The following is a 17,171-nucleotide window of genomic DNA, read 5'->3' as shown; positions in this document are numbered from 1 at the left end:
GCAGCCAGCGGGCGCCAAGTGCCAGGGGCCCGGCGCAGGGGGGCGCCGCGCGCCAGGGCCTCGCTCCGTGGCCCGGCCGGGAGGGCGCCCCCAGACGGCCCCGGACTGTGGCTGCCCCAGCCATTCCCGCGCAGGCTCTGCGCCGCTCCATCTGCCCTCCTGGGCCTTCACAAAACTTGGGCGCCGCCCCCGCCCGCCGCCCGGGCCAGAGCTTCCAGAGCGCTGGGCCGCACCAGGCCGCCCCCACCGGGCCCCGACTCCCGCCCCGCGGTCAGCACTTACCTCCCCAAGCGCCGACGCGAGAGGGAGGCGAGCTCTCAGCGGCTCCTACTGGAGTGCGCGGGGCGCGGAGGAGCGCGCGCCTTTAAGACTCTTCCCGGAGACTCCGCCAGGTGGTGTCAGGCCGGCCGGCCACCGCGGCTCCTCAGCCCGCGGCCACCCTGCTTCCCAGCTCGCCCCCGGCAGAAGCCAACCACTCGCTCCCACTCCGCGCCTTGCTGCGTCGGATCCAGCAGAGTTGAGCCAGAGCACGGAAGGACAGGACGGCTGTACTTTGCGGAGCACCGAAGCCCACGAGAAGGCCACTCATCCTTCCCACGTTAGCTTAGCTGCCCTGGGGGTTGGATCAATCAGTGATTCCTTTTTTTTCTTTCTTTCTTTTTTTTTTTTTTTACCCAGTGCTGGTGAAGGGAAGGGAGAGAGCTGCGAAGTCCTGTCTGAAGACATGCGATTGCGTCCTTACCATCATCACCTCAGGACGAGCCTCAAGTCTCTGCTCAGCTGGTCCTCTCGCCCTTGTTCCAAGATGGCGAGCTGACACGCCTTCCCTAGTTACCGCTGACATGATTGAAACGATAAAATATAGAGTGCTGCCTCTGAAAACTAGGGGAACGTGTCATTCACACTCCTGAAACTTAGAAAAGTTGAAGAGGCCCTGAGACAAAGTCAAAGAAACTCCACATTTATCAGGCCACACGAAGAAAGCGGTCGGGGAAGGGCCGAGAGCGTCCGTTTGCCTCCTCCACGCTCGAGTACCTGAGCCAGTTGAGGAGAGGCCAGACCGGGAATCCGCCGCAGAGCTCAAGGTTCCCAAGGGCACAGGTTGCTGACATAAACTAGGATTCTAACTTGAGGTCATTATTAATATTTTACCTCAGGTGTCTTTCAAGAGTTACTTTTTGACATTTGTATTGAGACTGCAGACTGCATTAACAACTCATTCTTTCTGTCTTCATTGTTTACTGCCATTTCTTTTATACAGAGGTCTTCCTTATTCCTCCTCAGAAGGAAGGTTGGGCAATCTACTTCTGTAGTGATACTGCCCCAGAAACCCAAGGAGGGGTCCCTACGAGTCGAATCTGACTGGATGGCAGTGTGCTGTGCTCCTTATTCCTTAGTTCCTTATTTTGATTAAATTCTCACAGGACTGAAATACTATTATTTTGAGTAACCCCTGGGAGAAGGTGTGTATAAGTGATGAATTTTTTACATGTCTGAGAATGTCTCTGTTAATTTATGCACAGACACTAGCTAGATGTGGGATTCATAAAATTATTTACTACAGATTAGTAAGTAAGCACAAGTAAACCTGTGCTTGCCTAGCTTATTGGGTACTCTATGCCTGTCACAGATTTTACGTCCATTTGAAAAGAGGCTTTGATTCTGAACCAAGGTGCTATGGGGTTGGAAGAGAGACAGTTGCTAACTATATACCTAGAAGCAGAATCTGTGATGTGGTGAAAAAATGTGAAATTGTTCACTACAGATTAGTAGTGAGGCCAAGTAGCCCCGTGCTTACGTTGCTCATTGAGTAAAACTTTTCCCCTTACAACTCTGCTAGCATTAAAGGAGGATGTGAGTGTGAAGTGCTCACTTTGCTCTGTGGCTAGGACATAGATGGATGAATATAACTATCAATTAGTTATTGAATCATTGTCTTCTGGTTTTTAGAGTTGCAGAAACTTCTAGGCTTTAAGAGGATAACATCACTCACATCCTTTCATCTTTCTCGGCCATCTGGCATTCGTTTACTTTCTTAAAAGAAAAAATACAGGCTCTGTTACTGCCTCCTTTACTAATTTTGACCTTGGTTTGCTCACTTCTCTCTTCATCTTCATTGCTTCTCCTATAAAATAAACAAATTGGGCCAGATGTTTGCTGTGGTCCCATTTAGCTCCAACAGTCTGGGAGCCTATTCAAACCCAAACCAAACACACTGCTGTCGAGTCGATTCTGACTCACAGCAGCCCCTACAGGACAGAATATAGCTGCCCATGGGGTTTCCAAGGCTCTAATCTTTACAAGGGCAAAGATGGCTCAGCGATTAAAGCACTCAGCTGCCAACAGAAAGGGTGGTTTGAATCAGCAGCCACTCTACAGGAGAAAGATGAGGCAGTCCACTTTTGCAAAGATTTACAGCCTTGGAAACTCTATGGGGGCAGTTCTGCTCTGCCCTACGGGTCACTGTGAGTCAAAATCCACTCAATGGCAGAGAGTTTTGGTAAACTTTACTGAAGCCGATTACCACATCTTCCTCCAACGAGCAGCTGGTGGGTTCAAATCACCAACTTTTCAGTTAGCAGCTGAACACTTAACCACTAGGAGCTCTGGTGGCATAGTGCCTAAGGCATTTGACTGCTAACTAGAAGGCTGGTGGTTCAAACCCACCAGCCAGCCACTCCTTGGAAAGAAGGTTGGGCAATCTATTTCTGTAGAGATACTGCCTCGGAAAACCCAAGGAGGGTTCACTATGAGTTGAAATCAACTCAACAGCAGTGAGTTTGGGCTTTTTTTTTTTTTTTTTTTGACTTAACCACTGTGCTACCAGGGCTCCTCCAGGAGTCTATTGGTCTATGATTAAAATGCAGTGGTACACTACAATGAGATACAACTTCACATCCACTACCAAAAAACCAAACTTACTGCCAGCAAGTCAATTCCAACTCCTAGCAACCCCCTTTGGGTTTCCCAGGCAGTAAATCTTTATGGAAGTAGATTGCCCAGTCTTTCTTCTGTGGAGTGGCTGGTGGATTTGAACCGCCAACCTTCTAGTTAGCAGTCAAATGCCTTAGGCACTACACCACCAGAGCTCCTTTCACACTCACTAGGATGGATATAATAATAAAAAAATAATGGCAAGTGTTGGTAAGGATGTGGGATTGTCAAATGGTGTGGCTGCTCTGGAAAACAGTTTGACAGTTCCTTAACAAGTTATACATTGTGTCTAAAACCAAAAACACAAACCCACTGCCATTGAGTGCATTCTGACTCATAATGATCCTATAGGACAGAGTAGAATTGCCCCATAAAGTTTCCAAGGCTGTAAATCTTTATAGAAGTAGATTGCCTCATCTTTCTCCCACAGAGCAGTTGGTGGGTTTGAACACCTGACCTTCTGGTTAGCAACCAGATGCTTTATCCACTACACCACCAGAGCTCCTTATACATGGAATCTACTTGTAGTTATACATCCAAAAGAACTGAAAACAGGTGTTCAAGCAAAAACTTGTATATGAATGTTCATAGCAAAACTATTTGCAGTAGCCAAAGGTGGAAACAAACCCATATGGTGAACAGACAAATAAAATGTGATATATCCATACAATGGAATATCATTCTGCCATAAAAAAGAAATGAAGTACTGATACATACTGTAATAGGATGAACCTTAAAAACAAGTGAAAGAATTCAGGCACAAAAGACCACATGTATGATTCCATTTATATGAAATGTCCAGAATAGGCAAATCTATAGACAGGAAGTACACTAGTGGTTGTCTAGGGCTAGGGATGAAGATTGGAAGAAAATGAAGAATGACTGCTGGTGGGTACAGGTTTTTTTGGGAGGGTGTGATAAAAATGTACTGTGCTAGTGATTGCACAACTCTGTTAATATACTAAAAGCCATTGAATTGTACACTTTAAATGATTGAACTGCATGGTATAGGAATTACATCTCAATAAATCTTCAATAAATCTCGATAAATATTCAAGTGCTGAGGAGCAAGGATATCTCCTTGAGGACTAAGGTGCACCTGACACAAGCCATGATATTTCCAGTCGCCTTGTATGCATGTGAGAGCTAGACAATGAATTAGGAAGAACGAAGAAGAGCTGATTCTTTTGAGTTGTGGTGCTGGCGAAGAATGCTAAAGGTACCATGGACGACCAAAAGAACTAACAGACCTGTCCTGGAGGAAGTGCACCTGAAATGCTCCTTGGAAGCAAGAATGGCCAGACTTCGTCTCACCTATTTTGGTCATGTTGTCAGAAGGGACCATTTCCTGGAGAAGGATGTCATGCTTGGTAGGGTGGAGAGTCGACGAAAGAGGGGGAGGCCTTCAACGAGATGGACTGATACGGTGGCTGCGATGATGGGCTCAAGTATAGCAGGGATTGTGGGGCTGGCGCGGGATTGGGCAGTGTTTCGTTCTGCTGTGCATGGGGTCGCTATGAGTCGGAAACGACTTGATGGCACCCAACAACAACAACAAATCTTGTATGTAAAAATTTACTGAGCATTCAATACATGTCAGTATTGTGATAATAAGTACTGATGATACAGAAGTGAAAAAGGAGACACGGTCTCTGCCCTCATGAAGCTTAGAGTATAATTGAGTATTAACCATTGCACAGGCCTATGATCTGCCAGAACTGTCCTCATTCTCCTCACGCACAAAGATTTCTAGGATCCATACAATGGCAAGATTGTTCTGGATCTCACCATGTCCTAATACCTAGGCATTAACTTTCTATTCTTCCTTCTCTCTGCAGTCCTTCTGCCCTGAAAGAAATGGCTAAAAATAATTCCACAGATTCAGTATAATCTGTGACTCTCAGAAGAGTGTCTCCCAAGGGAGTAGTCACTTGAAAGGCCCCAGTGGAGTGACTAAAAGCAGTACCTGTGGAGCTAGACCATCAGGGTTCAAATTCCAACCCTGCCAGCCCCTACCTACTTGAACATAGTCAAGACACTTACTCGCTCTATAGCTGTTTCCTCATGTGAAAAATAGGAACATCAGTTTTTACCTGGTAGATATTTTGTGAGGATTAAACGAATTAAAATATGTCAAGTGATGACATGGGGTAAGCACCCTATAAGTGTTAGCTGATGTCATCAAATTAATATTATCTATCTGCATATTACAGTGCTTCAATCTATCTCTAAGATTCATGAGGGCAGAGACCGGTGGCCCAATGTTTAAGTGGTGGGCTGCTGATGCAAAGGTCAGCAGTTCAAATTCACCAGTTATTCCACAGAAGAAAGATGTGGCAGTCTGCTTCCATAAAGATTTACGGCCTTGGAAACACTGTGGGGGCAGTTCTACCCTGTTTCTACACTGTCCTATAGGGTCTCTATCAGTCAGAGTGACTGGACTGCAAGGAGTTTGGTTTTATGAGGGTTTTTTTTTTTTTTTTTTTTGATTACTCCCTCACAGATCTGCTATTTTTCCATGTCCCACTAGGTGGCGCCAGCACACCACTTCAGGCAGAGGAAAAATGGCCTCTGGGTCCCCTCACGGGTTTTGATGAACAATGCACATAGTTTGCTAAAACTGTGGTCCTGAGTTTATGAATGTAGCAATATCACTTAAAACGTGGCAAATTTCCCTAATCTGTGCCAATCACTGGTAAAGGGTTTATGGCAGTTAAGTTTGTGTGTCAAGTTGGCTGGGCCTGGTTGAGTAGCTAGACAGCTGGATATAGTATTCCCCATGATGAGACTGGTAATCAAGTCCATGGTGGATCTACTGTGAGCTGAGTAGCTGCCTTAGGAATGTGGTCTGCTTCCTATATATAAGGAGAAGCCTTGGGGAACGGTCTCTAGCTTATGGCACACTTGAACGCTGCATGTAGCTGTGTTGTTGTTCAGCAGCCTGCCATGCTCTGCCAACCTTGGGACTTTCAATGGACTTGAATTAATGGCCTGCCATGTGGTTTGGTAACATTGGGACTGTGCCCTTTTACTTGTCAACCTTGGGCTTGTCAGTCTCAGCAGCCAGCAGCTGTCTAAGTGAAGAAAAGCCTCCTAGCTTCAGTGGGCCAGGAGCAGGAGGTAGAGCTGAAGCCCAAGCTTGAGGGGCTTTCACCCAGCCCCTAGAGCCTGGCACTTTGAACTTGGACTTAAAGCCTCCAAACTGGAAGAGAAGAAACTCCTGTTTGTTCAAACATCCCATCTGTGGCATCTTCTGTTAGAATGGCACTAGATAACCAATACAGGGTTCCATGACACCCTCTTTTGTTGTTGTTGTTGCTTGTTAATTTATTGTGGTAAAAAAAATATATATACCCTCCTTATAACAAATAATTTATAACACTTTCCTTTATCATCTTGAAATGAAATGTGTACATGATATAGCCATCCCACACCCATGAAGTCTTTCCCCACATCAACATAAAGAGGAATTTGAACTTCTAGCCTCCTAACTGTGAGAGAATAATATTCTGGTTGTTGAAGCCATCCACTTGTGGTGTTACTGTTATTGTTGTTGTTGTTGTGTGCCGTCGAGTTGGCCCCGACTCATAGCGACCCCTCCTTGGGTTTCCGAGGCAGTATCACTACAGAAGTAGGATTGCCCCATCTTCCTTCCGAGGAGCGGCTGGTGGGTTTGAACCGCCAGCCGTCTGGTTAGCAGGCAAGTGTCTTAGCCACTATGCTACCAGAGCTCCCGTTACTGGTATAGCAGCACTGAATAACTAAGCCAGGGAAGAAGAACAACTCAACGTATATGCTGTCCTGTATGTGGCAGGCATTACAGATGCTTGGTATCTCTGGCCCCTGACTACCAAATAATAGTAATGTCTCCCCCGCCACCCCCCAGCCATCCTGCTCACCAACATTACTTGTTGACAAATATCTAAATGCCAGTACATTCAACATTTAAACATTAAATAGCATCTCTGTTGAGAACCACTGGTCCAGGGTCAAACTTATTTTGGACTTTTCCAGCAAAGCTGGTACCTGCTCTGCTTGGGGCTCAACTTGTGAAAAAATTCTCTTTCCTCTAGTCCATACAAATACACTTATCTGAGACTAGACCCAGGACTCAAAGGGGGTTTCTGACAGCGAGGCTGTGGGAGGGAGATTTTCTTCTGAGTGGTAGCTTTTTGTCCAGAAAGGTGGCGTCTGAAGGAGGCTGGGCCTATCTTGTTAATCTCGGGCTCAACCCAGTGGTCTTTTTGAGGCTTTTCCTGAAACCCAGCTGGGAAGTAAATCAGCACAGACACGACTGTGATTTTAGCCATAGGGGCAGGGCCTCTGACCAAACCCGAGGCTTAGGAGAATTTCCTGCGGTACATTCACTTGGCATGTCAACCCCAAGCTGGTCTTACTCTGCTCTCTCAGGGACGGAGCCAGCCAGATCAGGACTCCTTGGGATAAGGTTTGGATGTGTTGGTTGGCTTGTTCACTGGGCTCCGTTAATTATGCCCACCTCCACCTGCTGTGGGGCTTTTCTGGCCCATGCGTCTGGCCCTTCCTTTCTCTTGGCAGTTATGGACACACACACACCCCACCACCACCTTTCGGCTTGTTTGTCCTGAGAAGCAGGTATGACATGATCCAATCCCCTCCCTGGTATTCCTGGAATGCGGCTGATTTAGCACACCAAGATCAGAGTGTCTCCTGGGCAGGGCGGCTGCGTCTTTCTGTACACATTCCATCACTTCTGCCAATTGATGTCTCAGAGCCAGCTGGCCACCTAAAACATGAGTTTTGACACCTCAAGCATTCCTTCCCAGACCGTCTGGTCTGAAAGGGACAGGTGAAGGATCCAGGAACCTCCCCAGTATCAAACAAAAAGGGTCAGATGCCTGCAACTCTGTTGATGTCTGCTATCCAGACAAGCGTCCAGGTGGCTTCTCGCTCAGGCATCCATGCACCTGCGGCTGGAAACCCATGTGGTTCATCTAGTCCACAAACACTTGTTGAACGCCTCCTGTATACCAGGCACTATGGTGGACTGATGGGAAGTGAGCAAACACAGTCTCGGTTCTCATAGGCCTTACGGCCAATCAGGAAAGACAGACATTCAACAAACAGGAACACAAGCAGCTATTATAATATTGAGCATTACGAGGAAGTGCAGGCGTCACGGGAGAGTAGAACAATGGCTTGCGTGGGCTGGGGCTGGGGTAGGGGGCTGGGCATCCCTGAGGGAGGGACATTTGCGTTGAAACCTGAGGGGTGAGAAGGTGAAGAAAGTGGAGAAGGCAGCAGCACAAGTGAAGGCCCCAAGGTAGATTCCAGAAATCATCATCATCCTCATCATCATAAACCGAACTCACTGCCATTGAGTCGATTCCGACTCACAGTGACCCTACAGGACAGAGTTGAATTGTCCCATAGGTTTTCCAAGGCTATAAATCTTTTAAGGAAGCAGCTGCCTCATTGCTTCATCTGTCTCCTATGGAATAGCTGATGGGTTTGAACCGCCAACCTATTGGTTAGCAGACAAATGCTTTAATCAGTGCACCACTGGAACTCATCATCATCAAAACAGTTAAAACGTAATTGATTACTTACTATCTGCCCAGCCTGTTCTAAGTGTCTTATAGGTATTACTTCTAATAACCTCATGCTATGCAATAAGGTACCAACACCACCATTTTACAAATGAAACTGATGCACAGAGAGGTTAGGTAAGTGTTTCAAAGTCCCACAGCTAGAAAGTGGCAGAGGCAGCATTTGGACCCAGGTCCTTTGACCCCAGAGTCCATATCCTTAACCTCTACATGAGAATTCACAATGAAGATAAAAAGTCATGGTGCTTTGCAATGGAATACAACACTAAAGAATAACATAGACTCCGCAAAATACCGCATAACATGGATGAACTTGGAGGACATTTTGCTGAGTGAAATAAGTCAACCACAGAAGGACAAATGTTGTATTAGTCCACTATTGTAAAAAGTCAAGGAAAGGTTTACATATGGAAGGAAATTTTGTTGGTTACCAGAGGTGGAAGGGGAGGGGAGGGAACATGGCAATAAATAAATAAATAAATAAAAATAATAAATGTTAAAAAAAAAAGTTATGGTGCTTTAAGAGTTAAATAACATACTAACTACATACACATACACACAGGACAAGTACAAAAGGCTGACAAAACCACATTCACCATAGAAACGACCCTGGACATTTAGCTGATGCTCAGGGAGGGGAAGTGACTTGGGCGAAGCAGCATAGGTAGTTCAAAAACAGGACTAGATCCCAGGCCTCCAGACTGCCCTGCAACGCTTGTTCCACTGCTCTCGTTCAGGGAATAGTCAGTCAGGTGGAAAGGGAGTAAGGAAATATGTTTGGGACAAAAATGAAAACTATGAAAAAAGGCAAAGAGAGCCCAATTCCTCAGAGAAAAACAGTCATGAAATGAAAAAGAAAGTGGGGTGTGTGTTTGGGTAAGTGGAGGCTGGGATAGAAGGACTACCTGAAGTATTTTATTTATTTTATTAAATTGATGCCAGTGATTAATAATAACAAAATCTCACCTGGTACTCACTATAGACCAGGTACACTTGTAGTTTTTTTTTTATATCATCTCATTTAATACACATAACACCTGTGAGAGGTGTATTATTATCATCTCTAGTTTGGAAATGAGGAAACTGAGGCACAAAAGGTTTAATAATTTGCCTAAAGTCAAATAGCAAGTAGGTAGCAGGGCTGCGTTTTATTAAAATATTTGTATTTTTGGTGGAGGTTTACACAGCAGTTTAGGTTCCCATTCAATAATTTCTACAGAAACCATTAAGTGACATTGGCAACATTCTTCATAATGCATGGACATTGTCATTATTTCTATTCTGGTTGTTCTGTCTCTATTAATCTAGTTTCCCTATCTCCTTACGTTCTCATCTTTGTTTTAAAGTAATTGTTGAACATTTGGTCACACATAGGTGATTTTTTGAATCGGTGCAGTACTTACAGTACTTACTTCATTATTTTTTGAGCCAATTTGCTATTTAGCTACAAGATGGCCTCGGGGGTTAGTTTTGGTTTAAGGTTTGGAGATTCTTTAGAGCAGTAGTTTAGGGGAGTCCGCCAATCTCAACCACTCCTGGGGTCTAGTTTTTGTTTTGTTTTTTTTTAATAGGAACTTGAGGTTCTGTTCTGGATTTTTCCTCCTATCCTATCAGGTTCCATCTAATTGTGTCCCTGATTAGAATGGTTGGTGGTGCTAGCTGGGCACCACTAGTTCTCTGAGTCTCAGGGTAGATGAGGTCATAGTTCATGCAGACTATTTGTCCTGTAAATGAGTTTCTTCTGAGCCTTTGGTTTCCTTCTTCTTTTTTTTTTTTTTCTCCAGATGAGTAGAGACAGAAAGCTGTATCTTAGATAGCCACTCAGAAGCTTTTCAGACCTTAGACACTACTCATCAAACTATGATGTAGAACATAACTTTATGAACTATGTTATGCCAATTGATGTCCTATGAAACTATGGTCCTAATCCTCAAACCCAGAAGTCTGCAAGGTGTTTGGTTTTGTCTAAGAACTGTGCCCTCTATGTGCTTTATTATATATATGAACATATGTGAACATCATCACACAGATGCCTATACACACACACACACACACACATATGTATACACTGTATATACTTATGTCTAACCAAACCCACTGCCATTGAGTCAATTCCGACTCACAGGGTCCTCCACTGGGTTTCTAATGCTGTAAATCTTTATGGAAGTAGATTGTTTCACCTTCCTCCTGCAGAGCAGCTGGTGGGTTTGAACTGCTGACCTTCTGGTTAGCAGCCACATGCCTTACCCACTACACCACCAGAGCTCCTTACACATATATATAAATACCTATATATACATCTATGTCCACATATATACATATATATATACACACATATATTTTTTGGTTGTTTTTGCTATTGTTTCAAAATTATATATGCCACAGTAATTACCAACAGGTTCTTTTTTTCTTGTGCATTTTTCAGGGACATTGTTTACTTTCGTTGAGCTAAGTTTCTAACTCGGGTCGTCTGATGCCTGTTGGCCACACTGCCTCTCAAGTAATTTCAAAGCTGATTCACCGAGCAGTGGGAGCATGAGGTGAGGCTAGCTCATTCCTCTGCTTTGCACATGGAGGATAACATAGTGACATAATCAAACTATCTCAAAAGGAAGTTATTTCTACTTTTATTCTGAGAGGCATTAGGCAGGTCAAAGGAATCTGTGAAAAGTAGGCAGCTCCAACAATCAAGTTATCATGACTCAAAGTGCAGGCAACTTGCAGACCTTCATCCTCTTCTGGGGTCTCCCAAATCCAGAAGTGAGAATGTTCTAGAAGCAAGTGGCTCTCTCCTTGGGTTTTATCAGGATCTTTCCCTATGAGTCCTGGCTGCCCACCAGCTGCCACAAGGTGGCAGGAGCCTGAGCAGTGGGCCCCAGAATCAGAACCTGCAATATTCCCATGGGCTCCTGCTGGTCCAATCCCTGGAGTCAGGACAATTGTTACAGCCAAGGACCTAGGCTTGGGCAGTCCGGCTTGGCACCCACTGTGTCTGTGTAACCCTTTGAGTGCTGGTCCACAGGTGATTCAGCTCAGGAGGCCTTCTGTGAACTCCAGACAATTACACCAAGAGCTGTGCCTTTGCTGTCATCAGGCTGTGTGTGTGAGAGTTTGGAGGCGGGAAGAAGAGAAGGTGGAGATGGTCTGGGGCTGTGACATAGAAGAACTGCATGAATCCAACTCTGAGGCCAGTCAGAGAAAAAGGCAGCAGCTTCTGTCCTAGGTAGTTTACTCCATCAGCTAGAGGAGGAAGTTCCTCTTTCTAAAATACCAGCACCCCCTAGTGGGAGATATTCCTCATTCGCACTTCAGGGTTCTTAAAAACAAAAAAACCAAATCACTGTCATTGAGTTGATTCTGACTCATAGAGACCCGCATTGGGTTTCCAAAGTGGTAAATCTTTATGGAAGTAGATTGCCCTATTTTCTTTCCAAGGAGCAGCTGGTGGGTTTGAACCGCCAACCTTCTGGTTAGCAGTCAAATGCCTTAGACACTGTGCCACCAGGGCTCCTTGCAGGGTCCTTAAAGCTCCTGAATTTAACCTGTTGCCTTTGAGTTAATACTGACTCATTGTGACCTTACAGGACAGGGTAGAACTGCCCTGTGTGGTTTCCAAGGCTGTATTCTTTAAGGAAGCAGACTGACACATCTTCCTCCTGCAGAGTGGCTGGTGAGTTCAAACCACCCACCTTTTAGTTAGCAGCTGAGTGGTTAACGATTACACCACCATGGCTCCTTCCCCTGAATTTAAACTCAAACTCTTTGCCATCAAGTCAATTTCAACTCATAGTGACCCTATATGACAGAGTAGAACTTCCCCATAGGGTTTCCAAGGTTGCAAAGTTTTACAGAAGCAGAATGCCTCATCTTTCTCCCATGGAGAGGCTGGTAGGTTCAAACTACTGATCTTTTGGTTAGCAGATGAAGGCTTTAACCACTGCACCACCAGTGCTCCCTCCCCTGAATTTAGGAGTGGAAAAATCTGTATCTGTATTTTCACTTACCTCCAACTAACATTAGCACTTCCTTTAATAATGAATGTAGGCAGCAGAAAGATTCTATAGGCAGTATATTGAATGATTCGGGAAACATCAAAAGAAGATGGAAAGAATACACAGAGTCACAGTACCAAAAAGAATTGGTCGATGTTGATCCATTTCAGGAGGTGGCATATGACCAAGAATCAGTGGTACTGAGGGAAGAAATCGAAGCTGCACTGAAGGAAGTGGTGAAAAACAAGGCTCCAGGAATTGACGGGCTACTCATTGAGATGTTTCAACAAATGGATGCTGCACTGGAGGCACTCACTCAGCTATGCCAAGAGATTTGGAAGACAACTACCTGGCCAACTGACTGGAAGAGATCTATATTTGTACCCATTCCAAAGAAAGGTGATCTCACAGAATGTGGAAATTATTGAACAGTATCATTACTATCACACGCAAGTAAAATCTTACTAAAGATAATTCAAAAACGGTTACAGCAGTATATTTACAGAGAACTTCCAGAAATGCAGGCTGGATTCAGAAGAAGACATGGAATGATGGGTATCATTGCTGGTGTCAGATGGATCTTGGCTCAAAGCAAATAATACCAGAAAGATGTTTACTTGTGTTTTATTGACTAGGCAAAAGGATTTGATTGTGTGGATTAGGGATAATATTGAGAAGAACGGAAACTCCAGAACACTTAATTGTGCTCACAAGGAACTTGTACATAGACCAGGAGGCTGTTATTTGAGCAGAACAAGGGAATACTGCATGGTTTAAAATCAAGAAGGGAGTGCATCGGGGTTGTATCCTTTCACCACACTTATTCAATCTGTATGCTGAGCAAATAATCTGAGATGCTGGACTCTATGAAGAAGAATGAGGCATCAGGATTAGAGGAAGACTCATTAACAACCTGCGTTATGCAGATGACACGACTTTGCTTGCTGAAAGTGAGAATGACTTGAAACACTTACTGATGAAGATTGAAGACTACAGTCTGCAGTATGGATTACACCTCAGTATAAAGAAAACAAAACGCCTTACAACGGGACCAATAAGCAGCATCACGATAAATGGAGAAAAGATTGAAGTTGTCAAAGACTTCACATTGCTTGGTTCTACAATCAACACCAATGGAAGCAGCAGTAAAGATATCAGACGTCGTACAGTACTGGCCAAATCCATTGCAAAGGACCTCTTTCAAGTGCTGAAGAGCAAAGGTATTCCCTTGAAGACTAAGGTGCACTTGATGCAGGCCATGGTGCTTTTGGTCACCTCATGGGCATGTGAGAGCTGGACAATGAAGAAGGAAGACAGTCGATGCTTTTGAGTTGTGGTGTTGGCGAAGAATGCTAAGAGTACCATGGACTGCTAAAAGAACTAACGAATCTGTCCTGGAAGAGGTACAGCTGGAATGCTCCTTGGAAGCAAGAATGGCCAGACTTCTTCTCACCTACTTTAGTCATGTTGTAAGAAGGGACCATTCCCTGGAGAAGGATATCATGCTTGGTAAAGTAGAGGGACAATGAAGAAGGGGAAGGCCCTCAACGAGATGGATTGACACAGTGGCTACAACAATGGGCTAAGGTATAGTGAGGATTGTGGGCTTGGCACGGGACTGGGCAGTGTTTTGTTCTGCTGTACATGAGGTCGCTATGAGTCAGAGATGACTCGATGGCACCTAACAACAACAACAGGGAGCAGACCTCAGCAGTATCAACAAACAGTACCTGTGACTTTGTCAGCAATAATATAACAGGCATTTTCTTATCACATTGGAGTTGTAGATAACTCAAAATACCACTTAAGTGTATCACTACTTTAAAATTATGCTATTAGATCCACCACTGGACTGTGTTATTTAATGAGTTAGTAAAGAAACATACATATTACTAGATTACTAGATTTTTATGTAAAAACTATAATGCAGTATCATTGGTTTCCTTTGTAGTCCTATGTGTTTTATTTTTTGCATTTAGAACATTATTTGAAAGGTGTCCATAGGTTTCACTGGAGTGCCAAATGGGTCTCTGACATTCAAAACATTGAGGACTCCTGCTTTAGAAGAAGCTGACTTAATCAGATCCTCTTCTGCTGTTGAGATAGGGGCTGCTGGCCAGGTAGGGATTGCAGACCTGTGGTGCAGGTGTGGGACTCAGGATCAGGACAAGCACGATCAAGGGGAGTGAGTGGAGGATGGCATTGAGTCCAAGTGTTTTCATTGACTAGATGCACAGTTGACAAAATAACTTGAGAAGAGACTGGAATCCTCAAACCCTGCTGCTGTTAGTGTATGAGGGTAGCAGTGGGGCTCCTCCCTGATGCCACTAAACACTGGAGATGAGGTTACCTTTTGAGAAGAACACTGAGATAATATGGTGAGAAAGATTTGAGCCTTGATAGACTGAGACAGAGTCATCTTACGGACAGAAATGGCTTCCAGGTCAAAGAGGTGTACAACATGCCCGCATATGCTGATAAAACGAAAAAGATGACTACTTTCAAATAACTTTTTTTTTTTTTTAATTTTATTGTGATTTGGGTGAAAGTTTACAGAGCAAATTCATTTTCCATACAGCAGCTCACATACACTTTGTCTCATGACACTGACTGTAATCTCCCACAATGCAACAGCTCTCCTCCCACTTCCTCCCCATAGTTACCTCTTCCCTATGTCCTTCCCTCCCTGCACTCCTGACCCCTGAGCTGTCTCCCTGTGCATACACAGCCCTTCTATTCTCCCATGACTGATCTCTCTAAGGAGTGCATCTACGTAACATAAATGTTCAGCTCCTATGCCTGTCTTTTATTTGGCTGGAAGCCACAGGAGGGGGTTCAATTTCAGACCTGAAGGGCAGCTAGAGGCCACAGTCTCAGGGGTTCCACCAGGCTCTATCAGACCAATAAATCTGGTCCCCATTTATTTTTATTTTTATTTTTTTTATGATTTTGAGTTTTGTTCTACATTGTTCTCCCACTCTATCCAGGATCTCCTACATAGACCCTCCTCTGAATGGCTGACAGTGGTAGCTGGGCACTATCTAGTTCTTCTGGTCTAATAGTTGTATAGGATGAGGATTGCATGGTGCACAATTCCCTTGGACTAATTGTTTCCATGTGTCTTTGGTTTTCTTCATTATTCTTTGCTCTGGATGAGGAGAGACCCATTGTTGCATCTAGAGGGCTGCTTGCAAGCAGATTCCAGTCACTACTCACCAAAGTAAGATGTGGAACAATGTTTTTGTGTTGTATGTTATGCCAATTGTACTTAATTTCAAAGAACTTTAAAATATTTTTTCATTATGAAATATGACATACATTCAGAAAAGGGCATAAGCAGACATGTATAGATAGCTTAATAAATAATTATAAAACATACAACTATTATAAAAAATAAATTATTACCTTTCTCTTGTATTGGAAATATTTTCTCCAAGTTTGAGATTTGTCTTCTTACTTTCTTTAGAGTATCTTTTCATCAACAGAGATTCTTAATTTTAAGGTGATTAAAATATTTTAATCTTTCTTTATGATTAAGAATTTTAAAAAATTTTTTATTGTGATTTGGGTGAAATTTTACAAAGCAGATTTATTTTGCATTCAACAGTTCATACACACATTTTGTTTTGTGATACTGGTTCCATTCCCTGGAGTGTAACAGTTCTCCTCCCCCTTCATCCCTGTGGTTACCCTTTCCCTGTGTCCTTCTTGCCTGTGCATTTCTGCCTCCCGACCTTTGTCCCTGGGCAAATGCTGCCCTTCTGATCTCCCGTGGTTAATTGTTCTACGGAGAGTATCTCCCTAGTGTAGTTGTTCTGCATAGGCCTGTTTATTGTTTGGCTGAGAGTTAAGCCACGGGAGTGAGTTCAATTTCAGGCCCAAAGGGTGACTTGGGACCATAATCTCAGGGGTTTCACCAGTTTCTACCTGATCCGTAAACCTGGTCTTCTTTATGTTTTCAAAATTTTGTCCCACAATTTTTTCTCTCACTCTATCTAGCATCTCCAATTTTGATTCCTTTATGAGTGGTTGTCATTGGTAGCTGGATACCATCTAGTTCTTGTGGTCTCAGGGTCATATATGCTGAGGTTTTCACGGTCCATTAATCTTTTGAACTGTTTCCATGCATCTTTGATTTTCTTCACTTTTCTTTGTTCCAGATAAGCTGAGACCAGTAGTTGCATCTTAGATGGCTATTTATGACTAAGACTTTTGTGTCTTGCTTAAGAAATCCTTTCTCAACCCACTGTCATAAAGATAAACAAACAAACAAAATTCACTGCCATTGAATCAATTTTGACTCATGGCAACCCCCACTGAGTTTCCAAGACTGCAAATCTTTAGGAAAGCAGACTGCTCCATCTTTCTTCTATGGAGTAGCCGGTGGGTTTGAACCACCAACCTTTTGGTTAGCACATATGATTTTACTCACTACACCACCAGCGCTCCTTATCATAAAGATAGTCTCCTGCATTTTCTTTTCAAAGTTTTGTTGTTGTTATTGTTATGTGCCGTTGAGTCAGACCCGACTCATAGCGACCCCTCCTTGGGTTTCCGAGGTAGTATCACTACGGAAGTAGATTGCCCCATCTTCCTTCTGAGGAGTGGCTGGTGGGTTTGAACCACCAGCCTCCTGGTTAGCAGTCAAGTGCCATAG

The sequence above is a fragment of the Orycteropus afer genome, unplaced genomic scaffold, assembly GCF_000298275.1.
Source record: "Orycteropus afer afer isolate SDZICR_OR568_19922 unplaced genomic scaffold, OryAfe1.0 scaffold00330, whole genome shotgun sequence".
In the NCBI taxonomy this organism is placed as follows: Eukaryota; Metazoa; Chordata; class Mammalia; order Tubulidentata; family Orycteropodidae; genus Orycteropus; species Orycteropus afer.
The sequence above is the reverse complement of the archived record's forward strand: the minus strand, read 5'-3'. Positions refer to the sequence as shown.